Source organism: Pteronotus mesoamericanus, unplaced genomic scaffold (assembly GCF_021234165.1).
Source record: "Pteronotus mesoamericanus isolate MK-2021 breed Mesoamerican mustached bat unplaced genomic scaffold, CSHL_Meso_final contig_24, whole genome shotgun sequence".
NCBI classification, from domain to species: Eukaryota; Metazoa; Chordata; class Mammalia; order Chiroptera; family Mormoopidae; genus Pteronotus; species Pteronotus mesoamericanus.
This window is the reverse complement of record NW_026555100.1, coordinates 1,311,931-1,338,535: the sequence shown is the minus strand read 5'-3', so window position 1 is coordinate 1,338,535 and position 26,605 is coordinate 1,311,931.

Genomic DNA, 26,605 nt, shown 5'->3' with positions numbered 1-26,605 from the left:
TTTCTCCCTTTGCAAGAGAGGCGCCCAAAGCAGATATTTCAATATATTCCAATTTAGCCAAGGGAAGCCAGAACATGGATGCTGTTGCCAAGGAAACCACCTCCTTCCTCCCGTGTGCTGTGCATACGTGTATCACTTCATCTCTTCACTCTCCAAGGTAATATCATAGCCCCACGCTTGGGGAAGGGTTTTTAAAAAGGCATATAAAACCTCTTAGCATCGAGAAGATTCATTAAATGATCTCACTCCAGAGAAGCTTAAATTATTCTTTTTAGACCCTTTTATGCTGGGAATGGGGAAATGGCTGAGTCAGTGCTATCTTTCCTAGCCCAGCTTGATGTCTTGGTGGAAACAGTTTTCAGAAAAAAACAAATCAGGGTTCGGAAGCTTAGACAGGGAGAGTGTGTTTGTAATAATAACGAGGCCGTCATGTAGCTGTAATGTCACTGGCTAATCCCTTCGAGTAGATCTGTCGAGACCACCTTGATCCACAGGCCTCCTGGGTGCAAGGCCACATTTTTCAAGGCAGGCTTCAAAGCTCAGACAAGAGAGGGTCTCTGTTGCAGGGCCATCTGTCAAATGGCCCCTTGTTGGGGAGCTGCATGAGGATTTCTGCTGCCCAACGTGTTCTCCCGCCCAAGCCCGGGGCTGTTTTTGTCCTCTCTCCAGGGTCTGGTGTCAGTCTGCCTCTCTCCTCCTGATTGTGGCCAGTGCCCTCATCATCCACTGATCCTGCATGTTAAGGTCAGCTCAGGTCACCCTTGTGCCTCACAGCCGAAAAGGCAATTGTGGCTCTGAGCGCCATTCTTGATGATCCATCTCAGCACCCTGTGCATTGTCCCTGATTTCACACCTTCTTCTCTCAGCCTTTCCAGGTTCTGGTGCTGAGATCCCCTCCTGCCTACTGGGTGAGTAGACTCACCTTGGCTTCTCTTGTTCCATTAGTGGAACTCGCCAAGGATATTGGCTTATATTAGTGTTTCTCAACTCAGGGCAGTTTTGCACTGCCCCACCCAGGAGATACTTGGCAATCTCTGAAGATATTTTGGTTGTTACATCTGGGAGGGGTTACTATTGGCACCTAGTGGTCTAAGGCCAGGATGCTGCTAACATCCTACAATGCCCAGGACAGCCCCCATAAAAAAGAACTTTCCAGCCCCAAACGTCAATAGGGTTGCAGGTGACAAACACTGGCTTAGGTGTATTCTCTTTGCTCACTCACTTGAATAATATTTATTGAGTACCTACTATGCACCAGGCTCTAAGGCAGGACCTGAGGACATGAGTTGAACAAGACAGACATAGTTTGCTCACTTTCTCACCTAGACCCAACTGGGTGACATTAAACAGAGAGTTATACCAGTAAATTATTTAATTACAACTGGAATCCTGATCTGGCTTACATCTCCCACTCCAGTTCTGAGGCCCCCCTGGTGCTCCAGTCCCCCATGTTCTGGCTCCTGGATGGGGTGTGACATCCATAGTGTCTCCCAATGCCCACCCCACCAGGCCTGGCTGCAGGGCAGGTGGCCGTCGGCCACATAGTTTCCTTCCTGGACAAGCCACAGGCTTTCTTCATTTAAATGCTTTGTTGTTGATTACTGCAGAAGGACAGTCAGGGGACAATGAAAACCCACCCTGATATGCCACTGACATACCAAGACTGTCATCTTTTGAAACCCCAGTTGCTGCCTGACCTCTCCTGAGTGGCGTGTAGGATGGCAGATAAAAACCTCCTCCTACTGCAGCCTCTGCTTTCTTTCTAGATGGGACTCACCAAACCTCACCTGCCAGCCTTCTTCTAACCAGCACCCTTCTCTGATAGGCTCATTTCATACCATGCAGTCCTTTGGGATTAGGAACATGGACTTTAGAAGCAGGCGGCAGGGCTTTGAATTGCACCTCCACCACTTACTAGCTGTGTGACCTTGAACAAGTTACTTAACTTCTCTGGGCCTCAGTTTCTTTTTCTGTAAAATGGTAATAATTGTAATGTCTATCTTCTATACTTATTGTGAGGATGAAATGAGTTACTGTATGTGGAGTTCTCGGTTCACAGCAAGTACTACTTGCGTTTGGCTCTTGCTATCCCCATTCCTATTTTCCTGGCACTTTGGCCTGGTGATACCAGCAAAGCAGGAGTTTCTGTCTCTGCTTCTTGTGGCTATCTGCTTGCCTCCATGCAGCTCAGCCACACCTGCTGCTACACAGACCTCCCTTTTGGCTGCTGAGAGGTTAGTGGGGGCTCTCCTTGGGCATTTTGAGCACTTCTTTGTGTAGGAGGATGATGACAATGACCGTGGAAGCAGAGGGTTGTCATGGAAATGCACCTGTTCCGGGTCATTGCAACCTGGGCTCTGGGCTGGCTTTGCATGGGCATGTATTGCACTGGGTCTCAGCCTCACTATATATCATGGGGGATGATGAACTGAGATGCTTTTCTTCTCTGCCATTCTGTTACTGCGGCTTTCTCTGTCCAGTGTGAAGAGTAGTCAGACTTCTGCTGTCTCCCAGAGCTACTGTGAGCACCGCATGGGATAATGGGCTCTGAATAACATTACTAGCAACTATTGACTGGATGGCTACCATGTGTGACAGCAGGGTGGGTGAGGGGAAGGGGCTCCTCTTTACTGAGCTAAAAAGCTTGCATGCATCGTGGTCTCACTTAACCCTTCACTTACACTGAGGACAATGGAGTGTCCTGACCTCACCGGCAAGGCAGCTCCAGTGTAGACATACTAAGTCACCTGTTCAGAGTCTCATATCCAGAGGCGACAGCCCAGGACTGGTAGTCATGATCTGCCTGAATTTCAAGCTTATTCCATGCCCCTGTATGTGTAGCTGCTCCTGGCTCATTGGGAAGACTCCACGTCTTCCAAGAAGTGCCAGCACTGGTTCCCCATCTGGGTGACAAGAGTCAGCAGAAGGGCTTTGCTGGCTGGGAAGTACTTACACTGCCTCTGTCTGGGTGGTCTGGGGATGGGTCCAGGTGGTCTGCCGTAGGGCTGTGGGACTCTAGTGTGCTCTGTGGCCTGCCATCTTCGCCAGGACCAGTGGATCTGACCACCTCTGTGCCCATGAGGCACCTCCTGAGAGACCAATGAGTTGTGTCAGGACCTACAGCCTGGCACTGACAGTTCTTTCTGCTTTTGTCTTTTCCTCCCTTACCCACCTGCTAATCTTGCTTTCACACACAAAACCTCCCCTACACTCCTGTTTCCCCCCTCAACCCTTTCCCTGGCTTTTGTACTTGACGATGCAAGGACTTTGGTGAGGAAACTCATTAGAGTCATTATTCCGTGCACAGAAGTGTATCTTTCATCCCATTCATATTTCATGTTCCTCCCACTTGATCTTTTGACGGTTTTTAATTCCTGATATTACAAGATGCACACACAGCTTCTCGATGGGGATTGTTCTTTCTACAGACTGGCCATTATTGCTCTCCATGTGAGGGGTGTCCTAGTTATGTATTTATTAAATTCTAAAAAAGATTTCAGTATTTTGGCATTGACGCTGTCTGATGCCATTGACTTGGAGTAATCACAGGGAGTGAGTGACATTATAGGAGGAGATGTAGGAATAGACGACAAAGTTCTGGATTCTCATTCTTGCTGTCACCTTTCTCCTCTAGGGGACCAGGCGATCACCTGTGATATGGGCAGATCCATACCCCATAGCCTAGTCCAATCCCCACATTTGGCATTAATTGGGTTTTAGGGGTGTAAATAGTTGGTTTAAACTCTAACTTACCATGAACACACTATTTGGGGAGGAGACAGGGCCACCCGCAGAAACACAGAAAAGGCTGAAGAATTGGTCCTGACTGGGGCAGACCAGAGCAGCTCTGAGGATCTGGGAGCAGGGTCCCAGGCTGTGTCTTTAAGCTCTGTGGGAGGGAGGGAGAACTAATGGTTGTCAATAGTTCTTTTCTCAGCTCAAGGTTCAAATTGCAGGAAGAAAAGTGGATTGTTTCCACTTGGATCACATGCCCAAGGAAAAAGTGGGGTATTTTGACTGACAGTTTTATTAAGATTTCACCCAATGAGGGCAAGGGATTCCCCAAAGGAAGATGTTTCCAGAAAAGGAGGCACGCATTCTGAGTTGGTGGAATAACCTATGTCTACTCCACGGTCCAAACAGTGGGGAGGTGGTGAGACCACTGGACAAAGGAAGAAGCAGGTCTTTCTGGCTCTAAGTTTTCAACCAAAATACATAGTTTTGGGTCACAGAGATTGCTTTCTACTTTAGGAGCTGGCAAATGTTCTCTGAAAAGGACCAGATAGTAACTGTTTTCAGCTTTCTGGGCCACATGGCTCTGCCTTAACTGCTCAACTCTGCCATGATGCCTGAAAAGCCAGCCAGAGCTAATATGTAAATGATGGGTGTGACTGCATTCCAAGAAAACTTTATTTATAAAAACAAGTAACCACTGCATTGGGCCATTGGGTCATTGTGTATTGACCCCTCTTCTAGTTGATTGCTTTCATTTCACAGAGGAGAAGGCCCCTACCTGCTTTAGTAATCTATGTATCTCTAAGACCATGGTTTTCCAGCTTGGCTTTACTATATTTTCCCAAGATGCCTGTTGATAATGGAGATGCCTGGACTTAGACTTTCCAAATCAGCCTTTTCAAGGATGGGCCCAGGGGTCTCTGTTTTTAACATGTACTCTAGGTAATTCTGACCTATGCAGTGCTGTAAATGGGTCTAAGAAACAGTCAAGGAGACAAGACCATCTTATGTGAAATGTGGAACGAACAAATGAGATAGGATGACCTGAGAAACTGAGAGCAGGGCGAGATCCCAGAGGGCTGGGGGAGAATGTGTCAGTGCAGGACAGTCTTTGGGAGGAGGGACCAAACTGGCCCCAAAGGGAAGTCTGAGTTGTCACCGTACTAACATAGATTTCTCTAGCTGCCAGTTTCCCTAGTCCGTACTTGGCTATTAATTAGCCAGGAGGGGAGTTGATTAAAAGTCCAGGTGGTAAACCTGAGACATTTGTTTCCCTGCTGCGAGGCAGCGAGGTCTCAGAGCAGTTTTCTGTTTTCATTGTTCTGGTGGGTGGCGGGGAGGGGGGACTACACTCATATCCCAGCCTCATTACTCTGGCTCCCCTCAAAGGCTCCCCTTCCCCTTGCCATTGTGTCCTGCTTCCCTACAGACCTGCTTGATCACGAGCCCCCTTTCTCTTTTGCCCCAGATGATACCCACTTGCACATCTTTCTGGTGCTGGCGAACTCAGCTCCTTCTTGCTATAATTTTTAATGGGACTAAGATCTCTGAAGGTGGCTCTCTCCCATCTCTGTCTTCTTTCCATGTCTTTTTCCCAAAAATACTCACATCTAAAACCTTTGGGGTTTCTTCTGCTGGAGGGGGCATGTACCTTATAGGTGAGAGCAGAGCAGCTTCAGCCATAAAGAGAATGAGCAATTGCTTCTAGGATGTCACTCTAAGCCCCGGAGGCCTCTGGCCATCACTGCTCCCTCCTGGACCCAGACAGGGAGCTTTGCTTGTTTGCCTTCTAGTTGATTGCTTTCATTTCACAAAGGAGAAGGCCCCTCCCTGCCACTATTATTGTTGTAATAGTGGGCGCCTATTGCCTGCCCAATAGTCTTCTCCCTCTTCTGGCAATTGAACATCCTTTTTCTTGGTAATCTACTCCATCTACGCTCTAAGTCCATGTGGCTTGGGTGTGATAACTCCATGGTGGGCATATGAACCAAGTCTGGCAAATCAGTGGGTCAGGTTATCCCAGCACAGTAACTGGTGCAGGGACGGGTCTATGGTCAAAGTTACTCTAATGCTGGTACTTGTGTGTGCTCGTGGAGAGAAAACAACTCTCTTTATGGATTTCATTTGGGGTTGTGAGGTTGGAAACCTGGAACTTCTGGGGTCCTCTGAGTGGGGACTGTATGCCTGAGACTGAACACAGCACAGAAGAAAACAAAGCCAAGAACGCAGACTAGAGAGAGGACCAAAGATCAAGAAAGCAAACACAGGTCCTGAGGATGTGGTTCAAGCCTCTGGATTCAGCTAGACCTGAAACCATGACCTACTTGTAGCCTTTTCCACTCTATGAGTCTCATGCTCTCTCTTTAGATTAAGCCAGTTTAAGCTGCAACTAAGGGAGTCTTGGTTAATAGTTTACTTGATGTTGCAGTGTGGGTCCCTCCACAGCAATGCCTGAGATTCACGTAGACTACTCTAGTCAGCTGTGAACTTCTTATTGTCTTAAAAGAACAGCCCAGATTAGTGCTCGTCAGGAACAGGTACAAGACAGTTTATCATAACAGGGTTAATCATAGGCCTGTTGTGCTCTGAAAGCTTTGTCAGAGTATGTACATGTCCATTTCTGTCTCAGTACAGGCCCCTCTTGCAGCACTCAGCATGGCCCTCGGTAAATGTGTTGATTGGATGATTCAAGAGCAACATGCTCCTCCTCATCACTACCCAGTCACTTGATACTCCCCTACCTTCCCAGTCTCCTTAGTATCATTCCATCCACCCAATTTCCAAGCTAGAAGCCTTGCCTACTTGCTCATTAATATGGCTCCAACCTATTCCCATTTTCCATCTCTGCTTCTACTTGCTTGGCTCAGACCTCACCCTTTCCCAGGAGGAAGTCATAGGTTTTGGATCTGACACCTAACCTGGGTGAATGGGGATGAGGCAGTATCCTGAAAATGTAAATGTCCCTAAGGATTGATGAAAGGGGAATACAATGGCCCTGAGCAATCAACTAAGACATTAACCCATAAGATGGAATGGAAAAAGATGCAGAGTCACTGTCAAGAGGCAGTGGGCCAAGAAAGCTTAGAAATGACTTACTGAATGCATGTGAAGGTTCTACCCATCAGAAGGGAGTCTCATCGGCTTATAGGACAGAGAAAACGAGGTGGTTCGGGGCACATGTTGGCAGGGCCCTGGATGGCTGGACTGGGCCTCTGACGTGAAGGACACATCATTGCCTTATGCCACCGGTTCCCCTAGCAATGCTCTCATGCTCTGGTTTCTTGTGTTGCTGGCCACTGAGGTCGGACAGCAGAGCAATCTGCAAATGAATATGCTCTCATTTGAATTTTAGTCATTGTCCTTGTGAGCTGTGATTCAGCATCCTGGAGCCTGTCAAGTCTGGTCACTGATGATTCTGCATTTCTGGTTTGCAGGACTTAGTCTGGCCTTGGCCCAGGGTTCTCAAGGTTGGGAGGGTATCAGTGTCACCTCTGGGACCTACTTGAGAGATTCTGATTGATGAGTTGGGAGCCTCATTAGGCCATTGTGTTAAACAACTCCTCAGGAGATGCTGAGCACAAGCAAAGCTTGACCAGCTGCCCGAACACGGTGACTGCAGCACTCCAGGCCACCTGTAGGTCTCCTTCCTGCCTCCATTGAACCTCTACACTGGGTGCTACTGACTGGCTTGGGGGTTGACTTGAGTAATTTACACAGAATTCATTTTAATTCCTCTAACACCCCCACAGTCTTTGTTGAAATGAAACATGCAATAAGAAAAAGTAAAATGGCCTCTTTATTCTGAAATTGTAAACACAAAGGGAAAAGACATATGTCAGCACTTGCCCCTCCTTGAATCCTCCACCTCTGGGCCCATAATTGCGTCTTGTACCATCTGGGCTTTGCTCCCCTGGCTGGGCATGACTTAAGGCGGATGAGAATATCATGATCCTCTGTGTGCTAGGATTTGGCTGGCATGCCGCCTTGCCGTGCTCCCCCGCCCCCGACCTGCTTTCAGTGACGTGACTTTTTGGTACTGGGGAAGTTGTGAGCTATCTCTCAGAAGCACTCTGAATGACTAGGTCTGAGTGCAGAAGCAGCAACCCCGCTCCTATGCTCTAGCATGGTGAGTCGTCCTCTGGTGCCTTTCCTGAGACTGCTGGATCAGGAGTGTTGTAACTCATCTGGCCCCCACCTTGGAGCCAAGAGGACAAGTGAAGTTCTCTTTACTATGGGCTCTATTACTTTATGTGACTTAGAAACACACAAACATGGTGACTGTAGAGAGTAGAATATTTCTCTGGTTGAGCTGTGTTGACCTGGACAAGATCATCTCAACTCCATTTTGTACATTTTGAGCCAATGTATACTCATCATTGGAACTATAGATGTCATTAACATGGACTTGCTTCTGTTGCTTTTTTCCCTCTCCAAATCTCTGCTCTCATCTCCACCTCACACTTTTTGCAGTTAACCCCATGCCCTGCCTTGCACAGAAAAATAGAACATGTCAGATGGAAATGCCAATCTCCTACCATCAAAATTCTAAATTTAAAGACACTGACTGCCATCCTGTCTTCGTTCTCCAGGCCTGTTCTTGACCAACACTAATACCATCCCTTGCTGCTGACTTAAGGCCCTCTCCTTACACTATCTTCACACTCTCCTTTTTAAACCATTTCGGTCAGCATTAAGATATGTTTGTGTCTTCTCTGCATTTACAAAGGAGCCCTTTCCTCCCCTGTCTCTCTCATCAGATGCTCTGTCTTATCATCCTTATCTCCATTCACAGCCAAACTTATTGAGAGAATAGTCCACTCTCTCCTTCCTACTTCCTCACCTCCCACCTACCCTCAGTCCATTTTAGTAGGGTCTCTGTCCCCATACTCTTCCCATAGCACTCTGAATAAAGCCCTAGTGACCTCCATCTTAACCAAATCCAAGGACACTTCTCAGTCCTTACCACCCTCAAACTTGCAGAATATTGTATTTGACACTCTCAACAGTTCCCTCCTGCAAAATCTCTTCCTTTGGGTTTCACGACACTGAATTATCCTATTTTCTTTTCTTTTCTCTTCTTTTCCTTCTCAGTTTCCTTGGGGATTATTCTTTGTCTGTCTGTTCCTTACCTCAGTGATTTCCATGCTCATTGCTCAAAATCATCTGGGCTGCTTGTTAAAATGCAGATCAGATTCTCAGGCCCCATACTCCATGCAGTTCAGTGTGGTGGTTTTCAGGCAGGCCCAGGACACCATATTTTACAACCCTTCTGGTCATATGATGCATGTGACCTCTGGACTTCATTTTTAAATCTTTGCCTTAATTGTTGGTGGTCCCTGGCTTGGACATTTTGTCTCTTCACCCAGCACAATGCTTTTCAAATTTCATCTGGCCGAAGGCATCAGCTATGACCTAGGACCCACTTTCTCTGTCCAGCACAGTCATTGCTCTTGAACTTCAGAATCACATATCCAACTATCTACAAGGGAACTCCATGAGGATGTGCTAGGGACACTTGAAAACTTTCAAAGTGGAACCTCTCATCTTCTCTAAGCCTGCCCATCTTCATGTTCCCTTCCCTGTGACTGTTACCATGACCACCTGGTTACCCAAGTGAGAAGCCTTGACTCCCCTTTCTCACTGCCCCTCGCCAAAAGACCCAATCAAGGTCCACGTCCTGTGTATTCTAATTCCTACATAAGTCTCACATTTACCCATTGCTCTTTATTTTCAGTGCCACCACCCTTTCCAGGACCCCATAACTTTTATCTTGGAGGTTCCCTACCTGGGTTCTGTGCCTCCAAGCTGCTTTCTCCCAGTGATTAACAGGCCTCTCCAGGGCTTCGGTCTGACCTTGTCATTCCCCAACACCCAGGCCTTCAGTAGTGTCTGGCTGCCTCTCTTTGGACAGAATGCTACCTTAGCTTGGCATACAAAGCCCTTCATGGCTCCTCTCCTGTCTCCAGGTATTCATCCATCAGCAAGATCAAGTAGCCTCTTTCCATGCTTGGCTCCATGCTACAGCTGGGCAGAAAACTCAAAAGATCATGGAAAAGTTTAGTAAGTTTCTGTCCTTGAGATAAAATGCAAAGGTTCAGATTTTCAAATCAGATTCTTAAGAATCAAAGATCTTAGTCAGTGTTAAGCTTTCCTAATAATTGTAAGAATACGTGCAAATACCTGTGAGGCACAAAGAAAGCTTGTGGTCCAGACCCACTGATACTGCTCCCAGGATCTTTCCTGCCACATTAGGAAGTGCCCTGGCATGGATTTATCAAAAGAGGTCTCTATGTGATAATGTGAGGCATCCCTTACTAAAAAGGAAGCTATTTCAGTCATGAAATATCTCTATTTTATTCTCTAACAGTTACATAGCTTGCACAACATTTCCCAGGGAGCCATACTCCATAAATCCATAAGGTGCATGTTTGTTTACCATCAGCAGTCCTGGACAGTCAGGGTGTGTCTTGCTAAAAGCATTCCAGGGATAAGAATTCTGCTAGCCCAGATCATTCTTATGTTTGCCAGGGGCTCTGCCAGTAGTGTGATATGAAGGTATTTGACTGGGTCATCTTCCTTTTTTCGCAGTAAAGGTAGAGAATGTTGCTAACCCTTTCCTCCCCAGTCCTGCTCCACTTGCTTCTTACATGTCTGTGTTCCCAGAGCTCTGTCCTTGTCCTCCTTGTTCTTTCCTCTTCACATGGGCCATGGGAGACTTCCTCTACTCCTGTGGCTTCCTTTCTCTAAACATAGTCTCCCAAATCCACATCACATACCCTTGAGCTGCAGACCCATGTTCCAGTGCCAACCAGGCAGCACCACCTTGATATCCTCCAGGTCCTCCAATTACATGCCCATTGCTGACCCCTTCATTGACTCTCTAGATCCATTCTTCCTCCTCTGGACTCACTCTCAGGGCAGTAATACCTGCATCCACCTGATTGTCCAGAAACCTTGACTTGTCCTAGCCCTCCTCCTTGCTAGCTCTTTAACTAAGGGTAAGTCAGAGAGGATGGCCTCTCTGAATCTCACTTTCCACATGTGAAATGAGGATAATAGGGACATCTGCTTCACAAAACTGTTGCTGGGTTAAATGAGATGATATAGCTAAATACTTAACATAGTGGATGGCACACAAGTAAGTGCTTAATAATTATCAGCAAGTGTCCTTAGCTTCTCTCTCTGCCATTCCCCATGGCTACTCATTATCACATGCCATAGGTTCTACCTTCTAAGTGCCCATTTTCACCATTCTCTCTGAAGTCCTTCTGTGTGGTCCCTCTAATCTCCCCTCTAATCCATTTCCAGAGACATTCTTCTCAGTCATATATCTGATTCTGTGAGTGCTTTAGGAGACTCTGTGGTACTCTGGGGATAAATCGCAAACTCCTTATGGTGGCTTAGCAGGCTGGATAAGATCTGACTGCAACGAGTCCCCGTGACTCTCCACCAAACTCTAACCAATGGGATGCTGAGGTTTCAGTTCCTCTGACCTTCAGAATTTGGCTGATGCCTTCCCTGCTACCAGAAAGACTTGTCTACTTTCTCTGTGAGCCCTCTGGCCATCTCCTATGCTCTTTGAAATGCTCTACATTTCCCCATCACAGCACTTTCCAGCTCCATAGTCACTGCCAGGCCATGTATTGAGACTCTTTCATGGGATTGTGAGCATCAGGGGGCAGGGGCCATCACTGGCCCCTGGTTGGATCCAGGTCCATCACTTAGAACAATGTCTAACAGAGTAGGTCCCCCATATCAAGTGAGTGGGGGGCAGGGTGGAATAGGGGGTGGTGAGTGGGAAGAGCCCCTGAGTTTGTAGTTTCTGGCCATATTTAAGGAGGTCTGATTATATTGGAATTCCTGTATTAATGAGCTCTTTGAACCATGAGGGCCTAAGTGAATTTAGCAGTGGGCATTAAAGATCAGGCCCCTTGGAACTGATCTAAGCCTTGGCAATTAGTGCGAGAGAAAAGCCCCCTTCCCTGCACCTTCCTCAGTTACCCTCCTCCGTCTCTGCAGGGCTGGGGCACAGCGTGTGCTCTGCCTCTGGGGGTGGTGGAAGCTGAGGAGTAGGTAGGCTTCACAAGATTTCCTTCCTCCGATGCTATCTTGTATCCTGCGTGAGACAGAGGCTTTACCCAGATCTGCTTACCCTACAACAAACTAGTGCTATGACCCATGTGGCCAGTCCATCACTCTCCTGTTCCAGGGGGCTTGTCTCTAAGAGCCTCTGGGAACAGTTTGTACTGGGGGCAGGGGTAATATTCCCTGTTGTCTGTAGGAAGCACTCACCATCTGCAGCTCACAGTGAGGAGGCTTCAGTGCCCACTATAGAGAGGTAGCAGTGAAAAGTCACCCCTACCAGGCCCAATCTGACCTCTGCCACTATCTATGAATGAAGTAGGACTTCTGACCATCATGGCAGTTTAAACGGCTCAGTACTGAAGGGTCTTGGGGAAGGAGGGTGCTGAGAGGGTGGAGTCAGGCCTGGGCCCTGGCTCAGGCAACTGTTCCCAAGCATATGGATGCTCCCCCCATCTTTAGAAGCTTCCAGTTCCTCCTCCCTCCTCTCCTCCTGTGTCTTGCAAATTCTGCTGCCCCTTCCACCTGCTTACCATTGGTGGCTTTCCTCTCTGCCCATTTCCTGCTGGTTCTGCGGAGGGAGGGAGGGTGAGCCCTGCTCTGAGGGGAGGGGAGGTGGAGAGTGCCAGGGAGGGGGCGGGGACACCCTTACGCCAGGCTGTGACTGATTTCTTCTGAACAAGCAGCAATCGAACATGCCTCACAACCATGAGAATTAATTCCCTTCTCAAGCTCCCCTTCAGCTAGGTGAGAAATGCGCGTGTCTCCTATTAACATGAGCGTGACCCCATTTCTTGTGCAATGACATGCTGCTGGTCTGTATGCTGGTCTGTTTTTCCCACTGCTAGCCCTGGCTGCATGGCACAAACCCTCGCACATTAACTGACAAATGAGTGATCCCACATCCATACCTTTGCTGTACTCCACAGGCAACGCCCATGTTTCCTCCCACACACAGGACGGGGTAAGGAAGAAGCTCTAGTTTACCTTACCCCCACTAGGTAAGGACATGCCCAGCAGCCCTGGAAGTGAAAGGGGAAAGTCATTCAGAGTAGTGGCTGGAAGAGTGCTGGGCTGGGAGCTGGGCGGCCTGGGCCCAGTCTGTTGTTTGCTGGCTGTGTGTTTGGGACTGGTCTCTTCCCTTCTACGCAAGCAGAGGGCTGGCCTATTAGACATGAAGGGCTCTAGAGTCTAATACTTGCTGATTCCAGACTATCACTGAGTATAGTCTTAGAACTCTAAAAAACTAGGCTCCCATTTTCAGAGTTGGAGGAAGGGTCTAGCCAGTTCTCTGGAAGATTGAGTTAAGAAACCAGATCAGTGGTTGGATAAAGGCCCTCCCCCAAGATACAATGCTGCTGAAGGCACCAGAAGGGCTTCTCTTCCTGGAGACAAGACAGTGGGCTGTGCTGGAAACCCATCCTGGCCTGCAAGTCTACTGGGAAGAATGAAGGGGATGTCCAGGGCTAGGAGGGGAGGGTGTGTGTGTTTCTCTGTTCACTCTCTTACACATCAAATATTTATTGAGGGTCTCCTGTGATCAGGCAGTGGGGGAGAGTGGAAAGAAGCCGATGGTAAATTGGAGCCCCATTGGCACCCAGCTCAGCCTCTTACTTGAGTGTGACCTGGAAAAAAGGCTCATGGCCCGACAAATGTGGCTATGTACCCTGCCTGCCTCCTGCTGTCAGCATGGTGGGGGGTGGGGGGGTAGGGGGCTGAAATGGCGCTCCTGGCAGAAAGTGGGCCTCACCCCATACCATTTCCTTCTCCCTCCTCTGCATGTGCTGGGCATCACAGAGGACGCTGAGGCTGTTCAGAAAATTCCATAGTCCTTAAGTGCGTGCAGACCCAAGGTAGAGCATGTTCAGAATTACCTTTGATACACAGTGGGGAACAGTGCCTTGCAGGCTGGGGACTCAGAGGACTGAGGGATGTGACCAGAAGCAGTTTCATAGGATGACACTGAGATGAGCCTGGAGAGGGTGGGCATTTGGAGGAGAAGGGAGGCGGGTCATTGCAGGGTCAGGGAATGGCCTGGGTTAACACATGGATGCACAGAGCTTGGGAGGGATGAGGAGAAGAAGGAAGTCTGTGTGGTGAGGTGTGAGAAGGTGAGCACTCTGTGCAAGATGGTGTTTCCATGCAGGCACTGCAAGTGGGGTGTTCAGACCACACAGTCTTTAGAGTTGGGGGCATCTGACTGGCATCTTGAGGAGCTATTCTAAGCTTTCCACTCACAGAAAAGCAGTCTTGGGATAATAGTGCCTTCCACTTTATTCTCCAGTAGTAGACACTCTTAATACAAGTCTCTGTTCTCTATTATTTCACTTTCCCTTAGCTCTTCAGTAGGGGGAAAACTGCCATTTGCTTGGTCTTGGAATAATTTGACCTATCCTTCTTCTTGCAAAATAGTAAACCATCCAACTCCAGCCTCTCACTGCCTTCTCTCTGCTTCATAGTTCTTCATAACATTGCTCTTCATCTTGCACACCACACATCTACTACTTCGTTTTTGGTTCCCGCACTAGAATCTTAGCTCTGTGAGGGCAGGGGCCTTGCCTGCTCGGTTTGCTTCTGTTCCTGCAGCCCCCAGAGGACTGCTGTAATTAGTAGTCTTTCAATACTTATTCGAAGAATCAAGGAATGAATGGCAGTGGGGTGGATGGTTTTTTTATCACTTCTGATGGGGCAGGTTCATGTAGCAAGATGTTGAGTAATTCATTCAAGTCCAAATTCTTCTGAGATTTTGTAATCCAAGACATTGCCATGCTCCCGGGTGAATGGTAAATGTTATAGGAGCTTCAAGTTCCCAAGGAGGTGATAAAATGATATTGAAGATACACTAGGGGCTGTGCTGGCAGGCTGGCTCCTCTCATCTCTCCTGATAATCATGGCTTGTTGTGCGGTGCTGATTGTTGCAGTGAAGGCATGGCTGACCTGGGTGGCGATGGCAGAATACAGCAAAGGGAGAATGGGGTTTTGACTCATTGACAGTCTTGGTTCAAACGAAGTCCTTCAAAACAGTAATGAGAAGGGGTATATCTTTTCCCCATGGTGTTGGTCAGGGTCACGACATCAATAACATTTGCTGATCTTCAGCAAGCAGCCACACTCATTTCTATCTTCTCTATGTTACTCAGGTCCCCATGGGACCAGTGATATTAAAAGGAAGGAGCATCCTGCTTAGGAATGAACATCTAGTACCCACAGCCCACTCCTACGCTCACCATGGCTTTAGGCGCTCTCAGTGATTGCCTCTCCCACCCTTCCTTGCAAATGCTATGTTAGCCCCATGACAGTCATGGAGTAAAACTATATGGCCAGGACCAGGGACAGACCAGATGGAGAGGATGGGACAGCCGGAGAGGGTGGGGTCAAATGGGGACAGTACATAGGAGTCTTCAGATACAGGGTGACTCCGGTATCTGAACACTCCAAAGACTCAGAGAGAACAGGATTGTAAAGATTCTTAAGTCTATGAGCTTGTTCACAGGGTGTGGGGAGGGGAGAATTCCAGATGCAGAGAGCAAATATAAAGGCGTAAATAGTGTGTGTTCGTACTATGTGTGTGTGTGTGTGTGAACTTGTAGGTAGGTTCCTAAAGAGGCGTAGGACAGAGGAGGGAAGGAGATGAGAGGAGATGGGCCTGGTAAGGGAAGCGAAGGTCTTGAATTCTCTGGACCTGGTGGAAAGCGACTGATGGGTTCAGGTAAGGGAGTGAGGTAACCAGGTCCATTTCAGAAAAACAGTCCTGGCAAGAGTGTGAAGGTGATTAGGGGTGAGGCCAGACGCTGGAACATTAATCAGGAGGCTGTTGAAGGAGCCTCATTAAGGCTGTGTCACTAAGAACAAGGACAGGGAACGGGTAGATTGGCCAGGGCCTGGTGGCAAACAGATCGGTGTGCAAGGAGGAGACCTAGGGAAGAAGTGAGTCTGGGACATAACTGCTAGCTGGGTGGTGGGAAAGGGTGCGTGGTGCCATTCACTGGGATCGGGGCTCCTGGAGGAAGACTTCATCTGGCTGGGGAAGGAGATGCTTTATATGTGGTTGGCTGTTGGTTGAAATTACAGGTTCCCGCTCTGCCCTTGACCCAGGCCTACTCAGGAAAGTTGGTTCCTGGGGTCCTTTCCCTCCCCTTTCCCTTCTTATTCCCTTCCCTTCCTCCCAGGTATATTTTTCCAATTTCCTCCCTTTCCCTTTTTCAGACATCTCAGGATGAGCTGCTGAGGAAGAGGAGCCATGGAATAGTGTCCAATCAGGAAAAGGTTATTCACCCAGGACAATAATCACAGTCTCTCCCTGTGCCTCCAATATGGTAAGAAGCCAGACTCTACAGCTTAGGTAAAAGCAAAATCAGTACAGTCCTCAAGCAGCAGGGCAGCCCACGGCTCCCAGATTCCTCCCTCTTCCCAACCCCTGAAGCACAGACCCCTTGCCCCTGTCTCTTCTCTGAAAGGAGTAATCTGTCTGCTCCTCAAAGTTTTTTCGAATACGTAAGATCTGTGTTGCCTAAGCTTGTGATGGCCAGCAAAACGAACGCAACACAAGCCGCTGCTTTCAGTGTCTGACAGTCAGCTGTAGAGTGGTTGCATTTTACCTACCTGCTTCACTTGCATGTTGACCCCTCTGGGAGCCCTGAGCTGGGGCTGTGCCCTCACCTCTGGTGTGGAAGAAAGACCCCTGGCCTGAATGACTTTTCTCTGAACACCTGCTTTATGAAAGGTACTGGGCTCAGTGCTGGGGACATGCAATGGACCAGACAGGGGTCAGGGGCCTCAGCCATTTCTTTGGCACTTGGGCATCACCAGAGCTTGGAGGGAGGGGACCATTGACTTTGACTGCATGTGTTTCTGTGAATAGAGTCAGGAGGGTTAGAAAAGATTATTTGCTGTTGTTACAGATATCTAGGTCGCTTCAACAGCCCCTATATGGCTTCACAGCTTTTTTATCGCCTGTGTAACTAATTCTCTATATTCAATTCCTTCTGTTTGAAATACTGAGAGTGGGCTTGTCTTTCTGACTGGATGCTGACTGATACAGGAGGTTGATGAGGGTGAACATGGGTACCTCTAGGGAAAGAAAAAGAAACTGAGAGGGTGTTGTAGGTAGACTAATATCCTCCATAAAGATGTCCACAACCTAATCTCAGGAACCTATGACTATGTTACCTCACATGGCAAAAGGAAGTGGATTCTCCCAGATCATCCAGGAAATCATCTTGGATTATCTAAATGGATACCATGTAAACATAAGGGTCTTTGTAAGGGGAGGCAGAGAAAGAGAGTTGGGGAGGGAGATGTGATAATAGAAGCAGAGGTTGGAGTGATTGAATTGCTGGCTTCAAGATACTGGAAGGGGCCACATGCCAAGAAAGGCAGGCAACCTCTAGATAGTGAAAAAGACAGGGAACAGACTCACCCCTAGAGCCTCCTAAAGGAATGCGGCCCCACCAACACCTTGACTTTAGCCCAGTGAAAATCATTTGAGTTTTGATCCCTGGAACTGCAGGATAATACACTTATGTTGTGTTAAGCTAGTAAGTTTGTGATACTTTGTTATAGCAGCAATAGGAAACTAACCCGAGGGCCAGAGTTCGCGATGCTATAAATCATGCAAAGGAGTTTCGAATTTGTTCTATAGGGTTGAAGGCTTATCACCCTTTAGGTGTCATGTATGCTAAATGTATGTGCTCTGAAGTCAGACTATGTGACATTGAATACCAGCCGTACCAATAACCAGCTTTGTTAGGCAGATGTTTTAACTTCTCAAAGCTGCACTGTCTCCATCTCCAAAACAAGGAAACTAGTTCTCATCTCATTGGGCTGGTGTAAGGATTAAATGAGATGATGCGTGTAGGGTGTTTGGCACATTATGGGCCAGGATAGGGATTATTACTTTTACTTGCTTTGCAACCTTGGACAAGACAGTATCTCACATGGAGACTTGATTTCTACATTTGTTCCATGGAGGTAATAGTAAACCCCTCAGCCTCCATACCCCACAGGAATAAGTGGATTTTGTGGTATGAACTGGAGAGAGATGTTACCCCTACATGCCCCTGCTGGCCTGGCATGGAGCGCTCTGCCCACCCCTGGAAGGAGCAGGTGCCTGCTTGCCCTCCACAGCCAGCCCCTCCTGCCTTCGCCCTGCAGGCATTCCTGAATCCCTGTGCCCCTTAAGGGCTATCCTAGTTACTGTTGCTCTGCACTGTGCTCCAGGCATAAGCTATTTTAGTTACAAATTCCTTGAAATGCTACACCTTCCCTGCCCACCCAGACCGACCTCCCCAGGCCCAGCTGCCAGGTATTGATTTCCTTTTTAAATATTACTGCAGCCCAGGAGCATGTATGGATTAATTGATGAGGCTAGGCTTGTACCTGCACACTTCATTAACAGCTGCTACTAATTAGTGGAGAAGTCATTAAGAGACCTACTGGGGTTTTGAGGATAATAGTTTTATTTTTTTTTTTCCCCATGACTCTTAAGCATACAATAAATTGGGGAGTGCAACACTACGGTCCCAGGTTAGAATGGAAGTGACAGGGTAGCCTGTGCTCAGGGCTTACCTGCAAGAATGTGACAGAAACTAGAAAATCACCTTAGTGGAACCAGAGTCAGAAGGGCCTTACAGTCACCTGGTCTACCACATATGACTACTGTGGCTGAGAGAGGGGCAGAGGCTTGTTCTCACTGTCACAGGGAGACAGGAAGGCAGACCTGGGACAAGTGTCCAGGGCTGCTGGCTTTGTTCTAGGCCAGGGCTCTTTTTGCTAAATGGGGACTCTGCTGCATGTGTTTGGATAGCCTAATGGGGAAGGTTGGACCAAGCACATAGCTACGTCCCCTACCTGCCCCAAACCTGTGGTACTTTTCCCAAGATGGCCTCCTCCCTTCTCATCCACATCACTCCATCCTTTCCTTTCCCCGTGGGAGTCCTGGTATGCCTGCTCCTTCTTTCCCTTTCTCTGTCTTTACTATGTATATCTCCAAATGGCAGGACTCAGCAATTGGCCTGCAGTGGATCCTTTGGATTATCCATGATGATGAAAATACACTATGAGTGGAATTAAGCCTAAAATGTGTGAATTTAGATAACTTGTTGACCCTCTTGGAGCTTCATCCTCACTGGATCACATGGGCTGTGTGTAGAGGGCCAAGCACAGGATGAACACCTTAACAGATGGGTCCTTAACAGATGGTAGTCATTGTGCCCTTGCTCCTTAGGAAGGTGTATCTGTGGCCCAATTACAGTGCTTTTCTCAAGCTGTCATGAATCATTCACTGAGCACACATTGAAGTGTTTTACAGCAAAAGGAATAGAGCCTTGACTTATTAATTCCTTCTTATTTTAGAGATAATAATAATTCTAATCACTAGCCTTCCCTGAAAGCTTACTACATGTCAGGAGGTATTGTTCTAAGTGCTTTACATTGATTAATTTATTTTATCCTCTTGACAACCCTGTGAGGCAGGTGTTTTTGTATTATGATTCCTATTTCATAGAAGTGGAGATGAATGTACTAAACTTGCCCATGGTCACACAGAAGGAGGTGGAGCTGAAGTCAGCATTCTAGCTCCAAGTCCAAGCCCTTAGCCACAGGACTACTCAGCCCCTTTATTTAGGTTGATTTCCTAGCTAAGGGAAATCCCTGTCCCACCTGCATACTGTGTGGGTAGCAGTTGTGTTTGTGCCATGTGTCTACATCCTCCAGACCTTGGCTGATCGATTTGAGGTGGGCACTTGAAGCAGAGACTTCTGTACACTATGTTCTTTGGGTGGTCCAACTCAAAAGCATGAGTTAGGCCAATCTGACTCCTACTTGAGAAGATGTCAGAAAGAAACTGAACTTGGGAGTGAGAATTGTTGATGAGTTAGGCTTGAGCATAGAGACTCATAATGGTCACTAGCTGTGAGTGACCAGAGGGAGCTGGCCAGCCGAGAAGGAGGACAGAGAACTGCATAGATGTCATGAAAGAGGCCCCTCGTCTTGGAGGGGCACCTCATGATGCTGGTTCCCATGGACCTTGGCTAGTTCTGGCCTTCTGTTTTGGGATTCTGATGATTTGCTTTACACTAAACTAGTCTCTCTCCTTGGGCTTGTGCCCATCTCCTTCTTGTAAACAGAACTCCAAGTGAACAATTCTCTTATTAGTTAATAGGATAATGCTGATGTGAGGAGGAGCTCAATCCATTTATTAAGCAGAGCTCCTGCACAAGAACAATAGCCTAATATAACAGGGCTGGGATCTGTAGGTAAAGAACTCTAGAGATAGTGCTCGTTTGGAGATACAGAGCTGTGCTCATTGTGGTAAGGATGGGCTGTTGTATCATGATAATGCAGTGATATAAACACGTCTGACGTTTCTTACTTTCTCTTTTTTGTTTTAATTTTTAATTCATTATTTTTTTCTTTCTTTCTCACCTCACAGTTCTAAGATGAATGACCCAGCTTGTTAGGGCAGCTTTGAGTCACATAGTCACTCAGGGACCAGAGTCCTTCATGTCCTTGCTCCCAACCCCCAACCACTGAAAGCCTTTTTGTGGTCTCATTGGTTAAAGATGAGAGCTGCCATGCTTGGTTCCAGCCAGAGACAGAAGAGAGCATTGAGGGGGCATGGTATCACTTCCACTCCACTTCCACTAATGAGAACTTAACACTTGACCCCACCTAGCTGCAAGGGATGCTGGGAAATATAGTCTTGATCTAGGGTCAGCAAATATTTTCTGTATAGAGCCAGACAGAAAATATCTTTGGCTTTGTGAACAACATACTCTTGTTGCAAGTACTTCATCCTGCCCTTGTATCTTGAAAACAGCTTTAGGCAATATGCAAATAATAGGTGTGGCTATGTCCCAGCAAAACTTTATTCATGGATGTAACAATTTAAATTTTATATAATTTTCATGTGTCATGAGTATCAATCTTTTAATTTATTTCCACCATTTAGAAATGTAAAAGCCATTTTTAGCTCACAGGCCATTCAAACATAGGTGGTAATAGAATCTGGCCAGTGGGTCACAGTGTGTGGACTCCTTGCCTATGTGGTGACCTTGGCCTGGCCACATTTTGTCAAGGGAGATTGAATTGTGGTGGAGAGTGAGTGATTTCCACAAAAACACTACTCCAGGCTTCGCTAAGTAGGGGCATTTTAGCAGAAACAAGGTTTCCTTTGTCCTGTTTCTTTCTAAAGAGAAAAGCAGAGCGTGCTGGGCGAAAACAGTCATGCCCCTCTCCCCACACTTGCCAGGAGCAAGGAGAGGTCCCGATGTTGGTGGCTGTGGAGAGGGTTAGAGTGTCACATAAGGAGTTAGCAACTTGCTTCCCTAAGGACCCTCAGAGGCCAGCCAGGGTGAGGGCATCCACAGCCAGGCTTGGGTGGCAGTGCCCTGCAGGGCAGTGCCCCACTGAGGGGAAGCCAGTCACTCATAAGCAGGACATTCCCATCCCTGCTCCTGGGGTGTCTTTGAACTGGACAATGGCACTTTTTAATAATTAGGAAACAACAGCTACAGATAATAAATATGACCAGGAAAATTGTCAGAAGGAATACAGACATTATTATATGGCAAGCTTGCTTTCTTGCATCCCTCTCCTTCAACTAGCAGCTTGTGGGGTTGAGGCTTACAGAGTAAAGCTGATAGCAGTTATTGAGAAAAATAAAATCATTCTGTTTGTACATCACTGAACTTTACTGTCAATCAAAATAGTTACATATATTTTTGACATCAACTGTTGGTATTCTCTCTGTGCCTCAGGAGAATCAGAACCAAGACAGAGAAAGTCACCTAAGGGTATTAGATCTGGAATCCAGCTAGCCAGGTTTTGAGTCCTAGTTCTGTCACATTCTGTGTGACCTCCATAAGCCCTTTCACTCCACTGGGACTCAGCCACCTCATCTATTAAGTAAAGGAGAATAACATCTGGCTGTCATGCAGATGGGTTGTGAGGAGGCCATTTCTAATGCAAAGAAGGATTTTTGCTTCTCTTTCTGGGCCTCAGTTTCCTCATCTATGGAGTGGAGGGCTTGGACTCTTGAGCTATTCATTTCCTGACATTCAGTAATTGTGTCACCAGTGGTTGAGTCTATGACTTATAGAAGGAGCAAGCTGACCTTCAGAGGTGCTTCCTCCTGGAAGGAAGTTTTGAAGATGAAGAAAGCAGGAGTGTGATTAAGAACTTCTGGCTTTCTGACCTTCTCCATCTGTCAGACACAGCTCAAGCTCACCTCCTCCAGGAGGCCCACCTGGATTCTTCCAGGCAGGGGCCATCTCACGCTTTCTGGAGGATCTATGCATTTGACCTTGACCTCCACTCCAGCCATTTTTCCTCTACTCACTGGTCTGCCTGGATGGTTTGAAGGCCATAGACTCCCTACAGCCACTCCTGTAACCCTGACCCTAACCCTTACCCTGACCTAAACCCTAAACTCTGAATGGGTCTAGCACATACACATGCACATACATGTGTGTTCCTATATACACATGCACGTGCATATACATACATGATAATTCTGATGGCAACACTGGTGCCGCATACTGGTTTTTAACCCGAGCCCCAGATCCCAACACTAGCCTTAATGTGTCCTTGCCAAGACAACCTGTTCAAACACTCTTACTAGCCTGCTTGGGTCCTGGACACAGTTTGAGCCCTATAGTTTAGCTCTTCCTGCTCATCCTGTAAGTGTGGGCTGGAGGTGCTCTGTTGTGGGGCCAAGCTGGCATGAAACACCTATCTCACATACCTGTTGGGCAAAGGGGACCTGAAACATCCAAATACCTTAATCAGGAGCCCCTGTTGATAGCCACATCCTCTTGGGTCCTGGGGCAATGTAGAGAGGACAGAAACCAGCTGGCTCATAGACTGTGAGGTCATTCCATTGGCCTCGTGACTCCCACTGGCTTCTTGGAAGCAGGAAATGTACCATCTCAAGTGGAGGTCTGTCCCCTCCCCCCATCACATAAACAATGTCCATCCTGGGGGAATGACCTCATCTGGGGACACGAGAGGACACAAACTGGCCAATGAAATGTATGCCACTAAGTTAAAGATGCTGATCTTTGTTGGTCTCATTGAATGCCAAAACTTTTAGGAAGCATGCAGCATGTTGTGTTATATGACATTATTTGGTTCATTCATTAATTCATTGGTTTTTTCATTCAGCAATGTGGTCTGCCTCCTGGGTTCTGGGGATATAGGGGGAAACAAGGTGGAAATAGTTTTTGCTGGTCTTGTGGCATTTACAACCTGGGGGGAATTTACACAGTTAAGCAAATAATTGCGAAAGTATTAGATGAGCCTACAGCATGGTCTGTGGAGTTGACTGCGGCCAGATAATGGTGGGGTGGGGTGGGGTGGCACAGGACACAACACCTGGAATATGTGGGCACAGATATCCGTGTGAAAGGAGATAGGTGAGAGGAGCAACGCTAGTCTGGGGAGATGAGGGGAGACCCCTGTGTCTGGACAGCGAAGCATGGAGAGAAGAGAGGAGGCTACGGTGGGGGGGAGGGTAGGCGGGGGCTAGGCCCTAGGGGCCCTCAGTAATTTTGATAATAATGTTTTGATGTTAGCCTGAGAGTACAGGAAGCCCTCGAAGCTTTTGGGGTAGTAGTACCTGCGGTGGGCTTTCATTTTAGAAGGTTTCCTCCTGACCCCGCGTGAAGGATACACTGATGGGAGGAGGATGCGGGGAGAGGGGGACAGGTAAAATGGGGGGCAACGAGTAGAAGAAGTGTTCAAGAGTTATAGGAAGGAAGAGCCAACAGGATTTGAAGATGGGGAAGAAGGAGGGGGAACATCAAGATGACTCCCTTGTCTCTGTTTTGAGCAAGTGGATGGATGGTAACGTCTTTGAGATTGAGACACCCGGAAAAAGTGGACTTCAGGAGGAAGGTGATAAATGTGTTTGTTATGAGATGCCTGGAAGACATCCAAGTGGATCCAGCGTTTAGGGGAGAGTTCTGGGGTATTGATAAAAATGCAGGATTTTTGGCATGGAGAAGAAGCCTGACTTCACTGGGGGTGTTGAATAGCTTGGTGAGAGAGTATAAAGGCCTGCGGTGGGGCATGGGAAACTTTTCTTAATGTTCCGTGGCCTCTGTCAATAAATGAGACCAATCCTCAATTATACAGCAGTTACAGAAATAGCCCATCTTTGTCAACTAGGAGAAAAACAAGGACAGAACTAAGAGCAGTAAAATGGGCGGGTTGGCAAGAGCAGTCCTGGGTCCTCCCCCCTGCCCCTCCTCCCGGTATCAGGGCCTTTCCAAGTGCTGACCTGATGCCTGAGCCACCTCTGTCCCATTTTCAGCCTGGCTGGCTCCACATTCCTGAGGCCTTACTTGAAACACTGTGTCTTCAGAGAGGCCTTCCCCAACCACCTCGCCCCAGACTGCGCTGGCCGGGTAGTCCCCACCGCAGCCCCTGGGTCCATTTTCTTTAGCAGCCCCTCTTCCAGCACACCCAGAATTCCTTTGTTCATCCCTTTGTGCTCTTTTTCCTGTTTCTTCTGACCAGAACATAAGACCCCTGTGGGCAGAACTTGTCTGTGTCCTGTGCACAGCTGCTTCTCCAGCACCTTTCTTGGCTGGGGTTGTCCTCAGCTCCCCCTCCCCCTTTCTCTAGCAACCCCACCCCCAAACCCCAGGAGTGACACCTGGGCTTCAGCTTTGAAGTCTCCCTGGGACCCATGATCTGTCTCTCCACCTTAGCCACCTCTCTCTGAACTCAATTCATCAACAGGTCTTGCTGGGGTGATTTCTTTACCTCCTTCTGCGTTTCCGGTGTGGCATCCACTTACGTCCGTCTAAAATGGGAATCTTGTGTGGTTCTTTTACCTGAAACTCTTCAAAGGGCATCTGAAAATAACTCCAAATGCAGCACGACCTTTTCCAGAGGCCTCTGTAGTCTAGCCCCTGCCTACCTTTCCAGTTTTCTCTACTATTTTTCTCTTCATTCCTTCTAGACCAGGCATTTGTGGGCACTCAGCCTCTCCACAGTGCCACTCCCTCTCTCTCACCTTGGAGCCTTTGCCTGGAGCTCTTCCTGGAGCACACGGCAGGAGCTCTATAAATACCTACTGAACGAATAAATGACAAGTCCAGGAGAACAAAGGGAGAAAAAATCCTCACCAGAACAGATTGGCCTCCTATTTCCCTCCCCTTAAGGGAAAGCCTGGCAGACCATCTTTCATTCTCATTGCATTTCTCTCTTAAGCCTCAAACTCTTTCCCTCCTCCTAGCATTTGATGCCTGAGCCTCCACCCAGTACCTCTACCTGCCTCCAGGGCCCTGGTTACCCCAGGCAGCCTTAATTAATTGTAAAATTGATTAAGCAGCCCCCTTTGTTGGGCTGGGCTGGTGTTTATTTGTATTTTCATATTATTATCCTTTTATACTTCTCTGGGCGCCTTCAGCTCTCTACTGACACCTTTTATTGGGGAAATGTTAATTTAAAAATCATCTATAATGCAGGTGTCACAAATCAAAGCCTTTCGGTAATGAGTTGCTCTTATGTCGTATAAAAACAATTAATTAAAACCCTTTCTGAGAGAGTCGTGCTGGCAGATTTATGTTTCCCAGTGTCTCCCCTCGACCTTCCTTTATAAGGACCCTCATGCACTCAGCTGGCTTCTATGTGAGGGTGGTTTCTTACCACCTCTCCTCAGGAAATAGAGATCCAGTCTGGTGGAGTGGAGAAGGCTCTGGAAGGGTGGCTGGTCCTGCCTCCTTGCAGTATAAATCATGGAAAGGGACTTTGCTATGGTAACACAGCAACTGAGTGGCAGCATCAGGCTCAGAACAGCCTCTGCTGTCCAGGTCCTGTCCTTGTCATTGCTGCTGGCATTTCTCCTGCCATTCTCCTTTGAGGAGCTGGGCATCTGACCCAGGGATGGTGTGTGTGGGGGAGGGGCGGTGGGAGGTGAGGATGGTAGGTGGGGAGAAGGAGTATCCTGCCACTCAGGGTGGGGCGAGTTATAACAGGGGATCCACCAAGCTTGGGAACTTAACTCCTGACTTCTGTGTTGTTCCACCTCAGTATGGAATATGCTTCCTTTCTGTCTAACATTGTGTGATTTGGGGACTGTCCAACTCACAATGAAAGAAGCCAACCAGGTGGTGAGCCACCCCCTCTCATTTCGGTGGCGCCCCTCCTGCAGGCCCTCCTGCCCTCCTGGCTGGGGGCTGAGGGCTCAGGGCTGAGGGAGGCTCCCCCCTGGTGAGCTCATCCTCCCCTCTGAGTGGGGCTGTGAAGTGTCTAATCCAGGCTTTTATCTGGCATCCACAATTATAATGTCAAGATTGAATAATCTGCCTTTATCTCCCGGGTGACAGCCATGTAGAAACTTCAAAAGAAACAGTTTTGCTGGCATCTAACGGCTTTTGTTAATTACTATATCCCAAAGAAAATGAAATAAAGGAGGAAGAAAAATGATATTTCTCTGTGACAACTTTGTAAAAATATCAATGATGAAGCGGCGCAGTTTCAGGGCTTTAACTATTCATGCAGCCAAGAACATGCCTCTACCCACCCATGCGGAGTCTGGGAATGTCTGAGGACGTGCATGTGTGTGTACGCGCGCACACACACACACACACACAGATGCACATGCTCACTGACATCTGCCAACACAGACCCCTTCACACACTATATGCACTATCACATACACTCACTTTCGTAATCCCCCTCACACACCCTCTCTCACACACATAACACATACCCTAACATGCACACACGCTATATACACTCCTGCATCTGAATCTTGGCACTGTCACGTTGTAGCTGT